This window comes from Elaeis guineensis, chromosome 12 (genome assembly GCF_000442705.2).
Source record: "Elaeis guineensis isolate ETL-2024a chromosome 12, EG11, whole genome shotgun sequence".
In the NCBI taxonomy this organism is placed as follows: Eukaryota; Viridiplantae; Streptophyta; class Magnoliopsida; order Arecales; family Arecaceae; genus Elaeis; species Elaeis guineensis.
This window is the reverse complement of record NC_026004.2, coordinates 42,070,501-42,088,018: the sequence shown is the minus strand read 5'-3', so window position 1 is coordinate 42,088,018 and position 17,518 is coordinate 42,070,501.

Below are 17,518 nucleotides of genomic sequence, written 5' to 3'. Positions count from 1 at the left end.
GTCAAAATATCATATTCTTAGAAAAATAGTTTATCCAGGATAGTGACAGTAAGAGGTCAGTGGAGCTTGAAGAGAAGATCTCTGAAGAGCAAAGGGCTATAGATCCTCTAGAATCCATTATTCATGAGCTAGTAGTTGATGTTCCTCTACCACCTTGTAGATCTAGCAGGATCTTTTCGATCTCCTAAAAGGTACATGGGTATGTTTATGGAAGAAGTAAAGAAAATATTTCTTATGAAAGATAAGGATCATGGTGATGATCTTAATACCTTTGACGAGGTGATGTCTGATATCGATTTTGAGAAATGGTTAGATGCAATGAAGTCAAAGATTGACTCAATGCACTCGAACCAAGTATGGACCTTAGTGGATCCACCTGAGGGTATAGTACCTTATGGGTGTAAATAGATCCACAAATAGAAAATGAGTGCTGATGGTAAGGTAGAGACCTATAAAGCTGGCTCATGGCAAAAAATTATAGTCAGTGTGAATGCATTGCCTATCAAAAAATCTTCTTGTCCGTAGCTATGCTGAAATTCATCCATACTTTGCTTGCTGTTGCAGCTTATTATGATTATGAAATCTGATGATGGATATGAAAACTATCTTTCTGAATGGATATCTTGAGGAAGATATTTATATGGAGCAGCCTTTGGGGTTTCACATCAGGTGATGGTGATCACCGAGTTTACAAGCTGCAAAAGTCTATATATAGATTAAAGTAAGTTTCTCGAAGTTAGAATTTTTATTTTGATGACACGATCAAATCATTTGATTTTATCAAGAATGAAGAGGAATCTTGTGTATACAAGAGAATCACTGAGAGCATAATAATATTTCTCATATTGTACGTGAAAGATATCTTTGTTAGGAATTGTGTCCCAAAGCCAATCGTCAGCCTATTATGGTTGCGCTAATCAATATAAATGTATATGAATTGATAAATTAATAAAATTATTATTTAATTTTTTGATCACAAAGTAGTGTACATCTTCTTATTGAACTCCAATTATTGTGATGAAGTCCTTAGGCTATCCAAATCGATATAGGAGAATATATTGTTTAGTCTTTAAATTTAGTTCACAACCAAATGATATACTATTACTAGGATGATAGCATTTATTAAGTGTAGGTCGTTGTGTATCATATGCATTGGTTGTCCTCGTAACTAAGTAGTGTAGAGATATTGGTATGGCATACAAGTGAGATGTAGAAGTATATCTCATTGAACGTGACCGACTGCTGGATACTCTACTGTCAAGAGTAGCTCGCGAAGGATATAGGTATAAGTATCCCTCCAACTTGAGATCACTATGGTGACTTACAAATAACTCACTGTACTTTGGTGCTGAACTATCTAAATTTTTAATTTACTAGTAGAAGATTTTTAGGTACAGTCAAATATTTGCAAAGTCGGTGTGTGAGTCAAAATAGATTTGACCCCTTCGAATAAGTAGGAGTTAATGCATTGGTGTATTTCAATTTAGTAAACCTTAACCAAGGTAATTCGTATGATGGATTTGAAAGGTTGAAATATAATATGGTTGATAAATCTAAATTTGACAGTTAAACTCCAGATCACCTTGAGCATTAGGGTCAAAGAGATGAATTATACGATAACTATATGCCAATAAATTCATAAATGATATTTTATGATCTTTCGACCTATCCGGACATCGAGTCCTATTGCTAGATGGTTATATCAATTAATTCAAAAAGTTATTCCTCTGCTACCAGCTTAGGTTCAAACCTATGGGGTCAGACTCAAAAAAAATTTCCGACAGATCATGTGGCTAATCAATGATTGAAAATCATTCTAGGATTTAATCATCATTTCGATTGATGATGAATCTTGTGCAAAAATTATAATAAATTAATTTATTAATTTTTGATAAATTAAAAAAAATTGATTAGTAATTAGATTACTAATTAACTTAATTTGATTGAGTATGAAAGTTTGGATTAAATCTAATTGAATAGGATTCAATTTGGTTTGACCCGAATAAGTTATGAGATGACCTAATCGCTAAGGGTGTTCGATTCCTGATTCGAGCTCGATTAATTTCTAATCTGATTAAGATTTAACCAAGACTACTCATTATCTAATTAGATTATATAATCTAGTTGGGTCTAACCTAATTTGGTTGGGTCAAGAATTTAATTAGATAAGAATATAAGTTTGAATTTGAATAGAATAAGAACACCCCATGCGCCACCTTTCACTGCACCCTGCTTTTCTCCATGCATGAGAATAGTTTTCATGTGGAATTTTTTGCACCTAGAAGGTGTGTAATGCCTTCTTCTAATCCTCTTTGGATCAGGATTTGGCTAGTTCAAGTTTGACTTTGAATTCATTTGAAATCAAGCTTAAACCAAGAGTCCAAGTTTTGTGGGACTCCTCCTAGCCGCCAACTAGCCTTCTTTCTCATGCATAAATAATTTTTTGTGTGATATTTTTTATGCCAATATAAGTTTTGTCACCCTCTTTTTTGAGTCCCTTATATATAAATTAAATCTGATTTAAAAATAAATTCAAATTTGATTTGAATTCATGATAAGATCAAATGCTATTTTGAAGCTGAACCAGATTATCCAAACTCTACATGGGATGCCACCTTTAAGAAGGATTGATTTTTGTGCACCAGACCACTTCAAATCTGGTATGAGAAAACATCAAAGAGTAAATGAGTAATATAAGAAAGATGGATGGGCATGTGTGAGAAAAAGAAGAAGAAGATCCTCTTTGGGGCATGAGATCAAGAGCAGGTTCTAGGGTTTCCTAATTCCTATTTTGTGAGAGAGAAAAATAAAAGGAGTTTTATTTTTCTTGTTCCACACCATCTCCTCCTTGAAAAGTTTTCTCTTCTTATCTGGAGGTATCCATTTGATCTAAAGAAAGGGGTCTCCATCAGCCATCCACAGTCTTCGTCGTGAGCTAGCACTCCCGAGAAGGATCTGTTCGGCACTTCGAGTGGATCACTTGTAGAGGTCGAGCACACTGTGTAGCTGCTTGATATCAAGAAGAATCTTATACCATGTGTATCAGTAGTGGTGATTATTAACCCATAATTAGGTAATGGATTCTGAGCTCATCGGATTAGATCTAAGCATTAGATCTGATTCAGGGCATCGATATGATCGATGTAGTGTTTTCTTTCAGATCAGATTTTTGTATGCTATATTTTCATATCATAGATCCTTAGGAAGGTAGTTTAGATCTAATCTAAAGTATGTGTAAGAGATTAAATAGTTTAGTCTAGTATTTTTTCTATAAAAATTTTAAAAATATACATGCTTGAACTGCCTGTTTCCCAACAATGATATCAGAGCTTTCATTTCTTATGACATGAATTTTCTATATAAATCTAATATTAATCTGATTTTAATTATTTAGATTAGATCTAAATAATTAATTTAAAATATGAGTATTATAGTAATCTGATTGGATAGATCCTCATAGCCGTATGGTCATAGGAGAAATCAAGATTTCGCAGTCTTATTTAACCATTCGATAGAATCTTCTATGGCGTGTAGGGGTGCTGCACAGTCTTTCTATGATGATGAATAATAAAAAAAATTTAAAATTTTATTTTAGATCTAAAATAATATATCTTAGATATGAAATTAAAGTTTTGATCATTGAATGACTGTTTGTAAAAATATTTTACAAAACTGAAAACTATTTTCAAACCCCAAACCCCAACCCATGTTAGCCCAAAACTTAATTGAGAATTAAGTGATCTAGTTTTGAGAATCAAAGATCTAAGGCATCAATTTTATAATTTATGGGTTAATGGATTAGCTTGAGTCAAGTCCATTTAACTGGGTTAGACGTAGGGTTAGAAATTATTGATAATAGACAATGTTCGTAATTGATCGAATCTAATTAAAAGTTAATTCTGATTAGGTCAATTTCTTCGCTTGATCAATTTTTAATAGTTGTAGTTGGTCAAGTTCATGTCTTTGACTAGACCAAAATGGACATTGATCATAGCTCCATGGTCGAACCCAAATTTATAAGTCAATCAAATTGAAACTGATTAATCAATTAGTGTCTAAGGTAAATTTAGCAGTCTTGATCAGTGGTTACTAATTGAGAGCTACTCACATAGATTGAGTCTATGATGAGTTAATGGCATATTCCTCCCACCGATCTTATTTATCTGGCCAACATGGTTAATTATGTTTTGATTAGATCACTTAATTATTGGGCTTGACCCATGCTAACTAGAAAATCAGTATGACTGATTTAGGTGCCCCTATTCCAACCTATTTTGAGTCCTCTTCATGACTTCATAAAGTCAGTGGGAGGATTTATGAATCATTGGGTGGATCTAATTAAACCTAATCTCTTTTAATCTGACTTGGTGAAGTTAGTGGGAGGATTAAGAATAACTGGTCAAGTCTTTTCTCATCTATCAACTCAATTAATTAAATCTTCTAAAATTATTAGGTCTCTAAAAATAAATTAGTTATGGAGATAACTAGATCATAGCCTTCTGTTAAGTTGAGTGATAATAGGTCTAATAGTTGGATAATCATTGGACGGTCCAAAGATCTGGTGCTCATCTGCTATTAAAATTATCATTCATAATATGATGACTCAGTTGAGTCTCTCTTATGGACGATCAAGATAACTAATAACAGTCAGATCTGATCATTTGTTGTTTGATTCCTGAGTATGATCATGTTAATGGTTGGACCTAATTAGACCTTTCAATGGAGGCCAAAGCCTACTGTGAGGATCTTGGGGCAAAATTAATTACTAAAAATTATTTTTTAAAATAATTGGTTAAGAGCCTACCCATAGATATATATATGGGTGAGTCGGCCAATGTCGGACTCATGTGCAACTATGTAGATTCTAGTACCCACTAAGGAATTAGGATAATTCATCGAATTGGAGGTAAAAGCTATCAATTTGTTTAAAATAGTGAGAGAACCTTGAGACTAAAGTCTATATTTTTAGGCCTAATCAATTCATATACTAATTAAGTTTTAATTTTTCTTTTGCAGTTATGGCCACCAACTTATCGTTCTGATTGCTGTTAGATAGTGATAAATTAAGAGGACCCAATTTTGATTACTGATATCGAAAATTGATGATAATCCTAAAGCACGAGTGGATCTTGTATGTGCTGATGGATCTGGCACCTGAAGAGCCAGCTCCCAATGCTCGCGATGTGGTTCAAGCACTTACTTGAAGTGGCTCAACAACCACACTATGATATGTTGTATTATGTGAGTAGATATGGATGATGAGTTCAATCGTGAAGTTGAGGAAGCTCAGTCAGAAGAAATGCTCAAAGCATTGAACAATTCTTTTGGCACTCTTGATGCTGTTGAGCAACATAAGATCAGTTGCATTTTTTTCAATGTCAGAATGAGGGAGGGGGTGTCGGTAACTGATCATGTATTAGATATGATCGAACAGATTGAGCACCTTAGCAAGCTCGATTTTCTCTTATATGAGCAGCTTGGGAAAGATGTGATTCTGAATTTTCTGTCGAAATCCAACTTATCATTTCTCAGTCATTATCGAATGATGAAGCCTATAGTAAACTATCACGGTCTATTGGGGTTGCTACAAACTTATGAGAAAGATCATCAACTCCACAAAGAGATGGTGAATGTAGTGGGAGTATCTTCTTCAGACGGGCGTCATCCCTTTAAGAAAGAGAAGAAGAAGAAGAAAAATAAGATGCCAAGTGCTGTGGGTCAGATCATAAAATCTAAGTCCAAGTCCGACCAAAGTCAGACAAAGTACTTCTACTTTAGGAAGCAGAGTCATTGGAAGAGGAGCTATTCTCAATGCATTTCTTCCCTTGATCCGAACAGTCCTAAGAAGAAGAAGCAACCAGTTGCTAGGCAAGATAATTATATGATAACTCCTTGCAACTTCTCAATTTATGATACAATGATCTAGATATTAGATATTGATAGTCTTATTAATATTTACAATTCATTATAGGGATTTTAGGTCAGTAAGAGATTCGAAGACGGCAAGAGATTCTTGAACATTGGAGATGAAAGATCAGTTCCAGTTCTAGCTTTAGAAATCATCAAACTTATATTCAATTCTCATATCATTGTTCTTAGTGATTATCATTATTGTCCTAGTTTCTTATTGAATGTAATTTTTGTAGGCCTTTTGGTCAAAAAAAATTATGAAATTTCAATAAGAAAAATTTTTATGATATCATTTTGAATGATATTACTGTAATACACGAAAAATTGAATAATAAAATTTATGTTGTATCATGACCTAGTGTAATGTACACATCAAGAAAACATCCTATGATAGATGATGTCTCGGATAGCTATCTTTGGCATTGTAGGCTTGGTCATATTAATAAGAACAGGATGAATAGGTTAATTCAAGAGGAAATCCTTAAGGATAATAATTATGAATCATTGCCAACCTGTGAATCATATTTACTTGAAAAGATGATCAAACCATCTTTTACTAAAAAAGATGAATGAGTCAGTGATGTTCTAGGTCTTATACATACTGATGTATGTGGACCGATGAGTATAAGTGCAAAAGAATAGATGACCTATCGAGATATGGATACGTCTACTTGATGAAGAATAAGTTAGAATCGTTTGAAATGTTCAAATGATTGTGTAGTGAGAAAGAGAAACAAACTAGAAAGAACACTAAAGCTCTTCGATCTGATTGAGGAGGTGAATATTTTTTTGATAAATTTTTGACACATCTAGAAAAAAATGAGATTCTCTCACAATGGACTCCTCCTAGAATGCCACAGCATAATGGCATCTCATAAAGAAGGAATCAAACTTTATTGGATATGGTTCGATCCATGATAGGATTTTCGAATCTACCAATCTCATTTAGGGATATGCACTCGAGAAGGCTTGCTATGTACTTAATAGGATTTCAAGTAAGTCTGCAAATAAAATGCCATATTAGATATGGACTAGGCATAAACTAGTACTCTCACATCTTAGGGTTTGGAGGTGTTTGACTTATGTCAGACGTTTAAAAATAGATAAACTAGGACCTAGGTCTGACAAGTGTATCTTCATAAGGTATCCTAAAGAAATCAAGGGGTATTACTTCTACCTTGCTAATGAACAGAAAGTGTTTGTAAGCAATAAAGCATAATTTTTAGAAAAAAATTCTTTAGTAAAGAAATTAGTACTTTTAAAATTGAGCTTGATGAAGTTCGATAAGTAGAAGGACCGACACAATCTAGTGAACCCACAAAATTTGATTTGAATGAATCTAATCCAGAACTAGTTAATTATGCACCATTAAGAAGATCTAATAGAGTATCGCACCCAGCGGATAGATACTATGATTTCTTGATATAAGATGGGGATCCTATTGAACTCGATGAGAACAATGAGAATCTGATCTCGTACATGGATGTGTTGCAGAGGTCTGACTCTGATAAATATCTAGAAACCATGAAATCCGAAATGAAATTTATGAAGGTCAATGATGTGTGGACATTAGTTGACTCACCTGAAGGGGTAAAACCCATAGGATGTAAGTGGATCTTCAAGAGGAAGAGAGGCATAGATGGTAAGGTGGAGACCTATAAAATCCATCTGATTGCCAAAGGATATTGTCAACATGATGGTATTGACTATGACGAGATGTTCTCCCCTGTGGTAATGCTAAAATCTATTCGGATCATGCTTGCGATAGTTGCACATCTAGACTGTGAAATCTAGCAAATAGATGTAAAAATAGCTTTTCTTAATGGTGAGCTGGAAGAAGAGGTATATATGATACAACCTGAAGATTTCACATCTACAGATGAGTCTAAGGTATGCAAGCTTCAAAGATCCATTTATGGATTGAAGCAAGCAAATAGGAGTTGGAACATGTATTTTGATAAAGTGATCAAAATGTATGGCTTCATTAGGAATGGAGAAGAACTCTGCATATACAAATGGGTTAACAATTTTGTGATAGTATTTCTTGTTCTGTATGTAGATAACATTCTTTTAATTGGGAATGACATTCCTGCATTATAAAGAATAAAACTCTGGCTGTCATCTCAGTTCTCTATAAAGGACTTGAGAGAAGCATCCTACATACTTGGGATGAAGATTTATGAGATAGATCTAAAAAGATGATTTGATTGTCTTAGTCTACGTACATCGATACCATGCCGAAATAGTTCAGCATGAAAAATTTCAAGGAGGACTATCTCTCGATAGGCCATAGAATTACTCTCTCAAAGAGGGATTGTCCAACAACTCCTCAAGAGAGGGATCGTATGAGTAGGATTCTGTATGCTTCAGCAATAGGATTCATAATGTACGCTATGATATATACAAGATCAAACATAGCATACTCACTAAGAGTAGTGAGCAGATACCAGTCTAATCCAGGAGAGAACCACTAAAAGATTGTAAAAATCATCTTTAAGTATTTGAGAAATACTAAGGATCAGTGGCTTGTTTATGGAGAAACTGACTTAAAACTTGTGGGGTTTATAGACTCTAATTTTTAATCGGATCATGATAACAATAAGAGCGTGTCAGGTTACATCTATATTCTGAATGGTAGAGCAATCTGCTGAAAAAATTTCAAACAGCACACTATGGTCGAATCTACTTGTGAGATGGAATACGTCACGGCATCTGATGCTACGAAAGAAGTTGTGTAGTTACCGATGTTTATCGACAAGCTCAGAGTGGCACCCTCTCTCGATGGTCCTATTTTGTTGTACTGTGATGGTATTAGCACCATTGCTCAAGTGAAGGAATCAAAGTCACATCAGTGCACCAAACATATTCTACACCGCTACCATCTGGTCTGAGAGATCGTGAATTGAGGTGACATCGAGCTTCAAACGATCGATGAAAAGGAGAACCTAACCAACTCATTTACTAAAGCCCTTAGTATCAAAGAGTCCAAAGACCATAAACAGAAGATGGATATATGATACTATATTGATTGGCTTTAGATCAAGTGGGAGTTATTAGGAATTATGTCCCAAAGCCAATCATCAGCCTGTTAACAGTTGCATTAATCAATGTAAATGTATATAAATTGATAAATTAATAAAATTATTATTTAACTTTTTCATCATAAAGTAGTGTATATCTTCTTATTAAACTTCAATTATTGTGATGAAGTCCTTAAGACTATCCTAATCGATATAAGAGGATATATCGTTTAATCCTTAAATTTAGTTCATGATCAAATGATATGCTTATTGGAAAATATGTCCCAAAGCCAATCGTTAGATGATTATGCTCATTTTATAAATTATATATGAATTTTTATTAATAAAAATTATTTAATATTTTCATTATAAATTGATCATCTTGAAACTCTTGTGTTGTAATAAAATTCTTAGGACTACAATTAATTAACAAAGGAGGATTTATCGTTAAGTTCTTAAAAATGTTCGCGACCAAACGATACGCTATTACTAGGATGATAGCGATATCAATTGTAGATCATTGTGTGCCATATGAGTTGGTTATCCTTTTAACCAACGATTGTGGAGACACTATTATGGCATGCAGATGGAATATAGGAGTACATTCGCATCGAATGTAACCATATGCCAAGCACTCTATTGTCAAGAGTAGCTCATGAAGGGTATGGATATAAGTGTTCTTCGGATCTAAAAATACCACGGTGACTTGTAAGTAACTTACTATACTTTAGTACCGGACCATCTGAGTTTCTAATTTAGTGATAGAAGGATACTGGGTGCAGTCAAGTACTTATCAAGTCGGTATGTGAGTCAAGATAGAATTGATCCTTCTAAATTAGTAGGAGATAAGCATCAGTGTATTTCAATTTAGCAGAATCTTAGCCAGGATAATCCATGAGATAGATTTGAAAGGTTGAAATACAATATGATCGATTAAATTAGGATTGCAATTAAATCCTAAGTTACCTTAAGTATTTGGATCAAAGGGATGAATTATACGGTAACCATACACTAGTAGATTCTAGAAGGTTGTTTTGCAATACTTCGACCTATTCGATCATCGGGTTACTATTGCTAGATGGTTACATTGATTGATATAGAAAGTTATTCCTATACTACTGACCTAGATTGGAACCTATGAGGTCACACGCATTAGAAGATTTAGTCAGATCTGATGGCTGAAGAGTCCAATTAGATTGTGACTCTGGTGACGAGTCCTACTGGAACTAGGACTCTGGAGAAGAGTCTCATTGGGACTGAAACTTTACTATTAATATATAATTAATTAGTAATTGATCAATTTGATTGAATAAAGAGTTTTGGATCAAGTCTAATTGAATTAGATTTAGTTCGACTTAGATTAAATTTGATATGATCAATCCTGATTATAAAAGAAAATTTGATCCTGATTCAATCAGGATTTAGAATCAGCTTATTCCTAAATGAGTTAAAAATTTAATGAGATATTTGAATTTATAATTAGATTAGATTAATTTCTATTAGTGGGTTCAATCCAAATTTGATTTGGATTAGAATCAGATTAGGAATAAATAGTCTTTGTCAACTTGGACTCTATCCTTATCTTCTTGCACCACACATGGACCCTTGCCCATATATCCCTGCCAAATAAGATTTGGCTTGACATTTTTGGCATCAAAGTAGTAGACCTAATAAGGTTGTAGCAATAATTGATGACTTATAATCTTATCTCTTGTCAAATTCGAATACGATCCGAATTAGAGATAAGATGAAAACAAGGAAAGAAATTTTTCATACAAGAAAGGTTGTTGGTACCATAATAATTTTTTCTTTATTTTTATTGAAGGGTTATTAGGCATGTAAGATGCTAGAATCCATTTTCACATTGTAGAGCTTTTTTTGGAATTTTTTGGATGCCCAAAATTGGTTTGTGGCATGGTGATTATGGCCCTCTTTCCTTGGATGAAAAACCCTAGTCTTTGCCTATAAAAAGGTGTCACCTCTTCTTTGTGTCAAACATCCTTTTCCTTACTGATTTTTATTTTTCTAGAGCTCTTCTCCTCCTCCTCTCTTTCTCCTCCAGATCTCTTCATCCTTTGGAGTGTCCAAGATGCTTGAAGAAAAAAGAAGAGATCAGCCATCAAAGTTGCTTGTAGGCTAGCACCTCTAAGTCTCTGATCTATGCCAGTCTTCATGTAGATTTTCTTCTAGAGGCCAGATGACTTTGTGTGGTCATGAGCAACCTGAGAAATACCTTCTCCAACCATTGGACCAGAAAAAATCAATATCAAAGTTGTTTGGTAATGTTTTCTATTTTATCCTGATCGCAATGTTAGATCTAATAGTTAGATCTAGAATTTCAGCTTCGATGAGATCGATGTATTTTTATTTTTAGATCTAAAGTACATATTTTTCATATCATAGATTATGATATAGTAGTCTAAGATTAGATCTTATGCATGTGATTAAGATTAAATTATTTAATCTTTTATTTCTTCTGCATAAAAATTTTAAAATCGCATGCATAGCACCACTGCATATTTCTTTCAATTGGAATCAGCGCAGGTTGCTTTGATATGAATTTATATGACTTTAGATCTGAATTTTTGATGTTAGATCTGATTATTTATGATTTAAATTAGGTCTAAATAAGTTTATTTTTAGATTTGAATATCATCTATTTAGATTAGATGTTCTGAGTAGCAAAGTACTCGGATTGGGTAATCACCAAGCCGTCCGGTCATAGGAGCAAGTAGAGTTTCATGACCCTCTCTTTTCATTCAATGGGGTGCTCTTATGGTGTGTAGGGGTGCCACTGTGAGGTCCCATGAAGAAGAAAGTAAAAGAAAGAAAACTTATTTTCTTACAAAACCCTAGATCTTGAAACCCTAGGTGTTGTTGTATGTGATGCAAGTTGCAATGAAACTAGTTATATCTAATCTTGATTAATTAAAATTATTTTAATTTAAAATTATAAAAATTTAGATTTGATCTAAAAGATTTTATGATTCAACATAAAAGGTTTATATAAAAATTATTTTCAAAATCTTAACCATGTTAATACAAAACTTCATTGAGAATTAAGTATCAAGTTGATTGAATCTAGAATTGTGATTTGAGATCTAATGACGTTGCATAAAATATGGATTATGGATTAGCTCAAATCAAGTCTTTCTCTTTAATTAGGTTAGACCTAAGGTTTGAATCAAAGAATTGATTGATCATGTAGAGAAATTGATTAAGTCTAATCAAATATTGAATTAGATTAATCAAAATTTTTTTAATACAATAGTTGTAGATGGTCAAGTCCATATCTTTGATTAGACCAAATGGACTTTGATTGTGACTCAGTAGTTGAACCTGAATCATTAGGTTGGTCAAATCAAAATTAGTTAACCAATTGATATCTAAGGTAAGTTTGGCATTTTGATCGGTGGTTTTTAATTGGGAGCGGCTTATTTGATCATTTCGATGGTGTCTAAGACAAGCTTAGCAGACCCTTCCACCGATCTCACTTACCTGATCAATTTGATAAATTAGATCTTGATTAGATCGCTAAGTGATTCGAGTTAGCCCATGCCATTAAGGTTGATCAGTGTGACTGATCTAGGTGCCAGTTCAATCAACATGACCTAACCCGATTCAGTGACTTGGTGAAGTCAGTGAGAGGATTGTGGTCTACTGATTGATCTCCTCTTCTCTCTTCTTCTCTAAATTAATTAAATTTTCTAAATTATTAGGTCTCTAAAATGAGCTGGTTATGATGATAACTAGATCATAGCCTCCCATTAAGGTGAATAATAATAGATCCATTATTTCTGATTGACACTGCAAGCACCATCCGTCTAGTGTTCTCTCTAAATGATGGAATTATCATTCATCATATGATGACTCTATTAAACTATCTGATGATGGTTGGGTTGATTGAGCCATCTTCGGATTTGATCACTCATTAGGTAGAATCACTGAGTAGGTTCATGTTAATGGTTTGATCTAACTGAAACTTTCAGTGGAGGCCCATCGCCTATTAAAATAAAATTTGAGGCTAAATTAATTACTAGAAGTTGTTTGGAGAAATAATTGGTTGAGAACCTATCCATAGGTGCATATGGATTGATCGAGCCATCCTCGGATCTATTTGTAGTCTGTGTGAATTCTAGTACCCGCTAAGGAATTAAGGTAATTTCTCAAATTAGAGGTAGAAGCTATCAATTCATATAAAATAGTGGGAAAATCTTTAGACTAAAATTCAAATCTTTAGGATGAATAAATTTATATACTGATTAGGTTTTGTGTTTTTCTTGTGTGTGCAAATATGACCTCAAATTTATTGCTCTGATCACTATTGGACAATGAGAAATTAATCAGATCGAATTTCGATAATTGATATCGAAAGCTAAAGATAGTCTTGGAGCATGAGCAGATCTTTTATGTGATAATAGATTCGATACCTGAGGAGCCTGCTTCCAATGCTGAGGTGTAGTTTGAGATACTTATTTGAAGTGACTCAACCATCGCACCACGGTTCGTTACATTATGCGGGCCTTTATAAATGACAAGTTTAATCAAAAATTTGAAGAGGCTCAACTAGAGGAAATACTTTAAGTGTTTAGGGATCTCTTTGATACTCCTGATGATGTTGAGTGGTACAAGACTAGTTGCATCATTTTCAATACCCGAATGAGGGAGGGTGCATCTGTTACCGATCATGTATTGTACAAGATCAAATAGATTGAAAAACTAAGCAAACTTGGATTCTCCTTGCACGAATAGCTAGGGAAGGATGAGATCCTGAACTCCCTACCCAAGTCCTACCTATCATTTCTCAATCATTTTAGAATGACGAAGCCTGTAGTCAACTACCATGGTCTGTTAGGGTTGTTATAGACTTTTGAGAAAGATCACTAGCTCCATAATGAGATGATGAATTTAGTAAAAGAATTTTCTTCGGGTAGTCATTGTCCCTTTAAGAAAGAAAAAAAAAGAATAAGAAGGTGTCAGGTGCTGGGAGTCAGTCCCAGAAACCCAAGTTAAAGGCTAATCAAAGTCAAGCAGAGTGCTTCTTTTGTAAGAAGTAGGGTCACTGGAAGAGAAATTATCCTTAGTATAAAGCTTTTCTTGACATGAACAGACCTAAAAAGAAGCAGCAATCGGTTGCTGGATAAAGTACTTATGTGATAACATCTTGTAACCTCTCTCTTATTGATACAAGGATCTTGGTATTGGATACCAGAAGCCCTATTCACATTTGTAATTCATTGCAGGGTTTTAGATCAGTAGGAGATTTGAAGAAGGCAAGAGATTCTTGAATATTAGATATGGAAGATCAGTTCTAATTCTAGCTTTAAGAATCATCAAGCTTTTATTCGAGTCTCCGTACATGTTCTTGATGAGTGTCATTACGATCCTAGTTTTTTCTTGAATGTTATTTATGTAGGCCTTTTGGCCAAGTCTAATTATGAAATATCAATAAAGAAAGCCTTTTGTGATATCATTTGAATGGTGTTATAATTTTGCGTGGATAGTTGAACAATGGTATCTATGTTGGATCTAGGCCTAATGTAATGTACATTTCAAATAAACGCCCTAGAACAGATGATGTCAACAAGAACAGGATGAACAAATTAGCTCAAGAAGAAATTTTTGACAAGGATGATTATGAATCATTGCCTACTTATGTGTCTTTTTTGTTTGAAAAGATGATCAAGTCATCTTTTACTGAAAAAGATAAACGAGCCAGTGATGTGTTGGGTCTGATACATATTGATGTATGTGGATCCATGAGCACATATGCTAGAGGAGGGTATAGCTATTTCATTATATTCATAGATGATCTATCTAGGTATGGGTATGTCTACTTAATGAGACACAAGTCTGAATCGTTTGAAATGTTTAAATGATTCCATAATGAAGTAGAAAAATAAATTAGAAAGAGTATTAAAACTCTTCGATCTGATCGAGGGGGTAAAAATCTCTCCAGTGAATTTCTGACATATCTAGGAGAGAATAAAATTTTCTCACAATGGACCCCTCCAGGGACACCACAGCATAATGGCATCTTGGAAAGGAGGAATCAAAACTTGTTGGACATGGTTTGGTCCATGATAGGGTTTGCCACTCTACTGATCTCTTTTTGGAGATATGCACTTGAAATAGCCTATCTTGTGCTCAATAATATTTCGAACAAGTCAATTTGTAAGATACCATATGAGATATGGTCTGGATGTAGGCCCAACCTCTCTTACTTCAGGGGTCTGGGGGTGTTCGGCTTATGTTAAAGGATTACAAACTGACATGCTCAGTCTTAGGTCCGATAAGTGTAATTTCATAAGGTATCTGAAGAAAATGAGGGGATATTACTTTTACCTATCTGCTGAACAAAAGATATTTGTTAGCAGTAAAGCACACTTTTTGAAAAAAAAATTCCTTAGTAAAGGAATAAGTGCCTCTAAAATCGAGCTTGATGAAGTTCAACAGGTAGAAGAACCCAATACACAAACATCTTTAAGGCGATCCAATAGAGTACCGCATCAGCCAGACAAATACTTAGGTTTCTTGGTCTGGGACGGAGATCCTGTGGAACTCGATGAGAACGATGAGGATCCGATCACCTATATGGATGCGATGCAGAGGTCCGACTTTGACAAATGGCTTGAAATCATGAAATCCGTGATAGAGTCCATGAAGGTCAATGATGTATGGACATTTGTTGACCCACCTGAAGGGATAAAATTCATAGGGTGTAAGTGGGTCTTCAAAAGGAAGAGGGGCGCAGACGGGAAGGTAGAGACCTATAAAGCCCATTTGGTTGCCAAGAATTATTGTCAACATTATGGTATTGACTATGATGAGATATTTTTTTCTGTAGCAATGCTCAAGTCTATTCGGATCATGCTTGCGATAGCAACATATCTGGACTATGACATTTGGCAAATGGATGTGAAGACAGCTTTCCTATATGGAGAGCTGAATGAAGAGGTGTATATGAGATAATCTGAGGGATTCACGTCCACAGATGAGTCCAAGGTGTGCAAGCTTTAGAGATTCATTTATAGATTGAAGCAATCATCTCAGAGTTAGAACATACATTTTGATAAGGTGATCAGAATGTATGGCTTCATTAGGAACGGGAGGAACCCTACATATATAAGTGGGCTCATGGTTCAATAATTGTATTTCTTATTTTGTACGTGGATGAGATTCTCTTAATTGAGAATGATGTCCTTGCACTACAAAGAATAAAAGTGTGGCTGTCATTGTTGGGTTCTAGTGTCACAGCGAAATATAAATTTTAAAAATTTTTACATGCATTCAACTATTGAAAACAAAATTTAAAATTTAAACTAGTCTATCGGAACACAAAAGCCCTAGGAACCCCTTGATGATTGCAGTCAAATATCAAAAGCAAACATATCAAAAAGAAATCAGAAGTCATATACCAATGAGAAGATCATGATCTGATAACTTTGAGACCTCTACGAGACTCCAAAGCAAAAGTCCTCCAATGGTGATTCACACAGGATTGATCAGGGCCCTTTCCAACTCGACATGGTGTTGCAACCTTCTTCGCAAGCTCACTGCCGATCATCCTTTGCAAGAACTGGTTGCATTACCACTTGTAAGCCTTCATGACCTCTAGTAAGACCTCTTTAGAAATCTTTTTTCAAAAGATCTCACTACATAAGAATTAAATCAGATGTTCAACACCTAAGAAAACTAATTTTTGGACAAGTATCACATGCTTTCCAATTTCTTCCTCTCTTCCCTTCTATTCTTTTCTCCCTTTTTCTTTTATCCTTTTTCAAATTTTTTCCATCATTTTCCACATCATTATCATGCCAATCTCAGCCCAAAATGGCATGTAGAAACCTGGTGTAGCACCCCCTTTATATAGAAAAGGATGGGCGACACCATGGGATCCCAACTCTTGGCATCCCTTCATTCTTACATGCAATTCATAATTTTTTGTCCATGGAATACAATGAGATGGCATAGAAATTAAAGAGGTTAACCAGTAGAAGGACTCTTCCTCTGCCTGGAAAAAATTAATACGCCAACACTTTGTACGTGGGAAAGGATTTAGCATGAGATTCCAAGAGTCCTTAACAATTAAGACTCTTCCACAAGCTCAACACATATGAGGTAGAATCCAATATATTTTGGCATTCAAACTTCTTACCAAAGAAAGACTCTTTCTTCTCTTCTGTGCCTCATAATCCCAAGAGACATCTCATGTCACGAGAATTTAAGAAATGCTAAGAAATAATGGAATGAATTAAGAGTCCAATGTGAAATGGACTCTCCATTTTCATCGCCCAAAAACAAGGGACGTCCCACATTTATTTTGGTATGGAGTTCCTTCTCAGAGAAGGAATCCATCTTCTTTTCCACATCCCATATCCCAAGGCTCCATCTAATAGCGCACAAAATAATGGGACATGTGGAAACATGTAAGAAAATTAAGATAAGTAAGAAAGAAGGACTCTCATACCTTAACTCCCAAAATAAATGTGATGCCAATTTAATTCTTGCATGTGGTTTCAGTGTGGAGGAGGTTTATTCATATGGAACTCTTTCATATAAACTAGATATACCAACTAATAAATAGA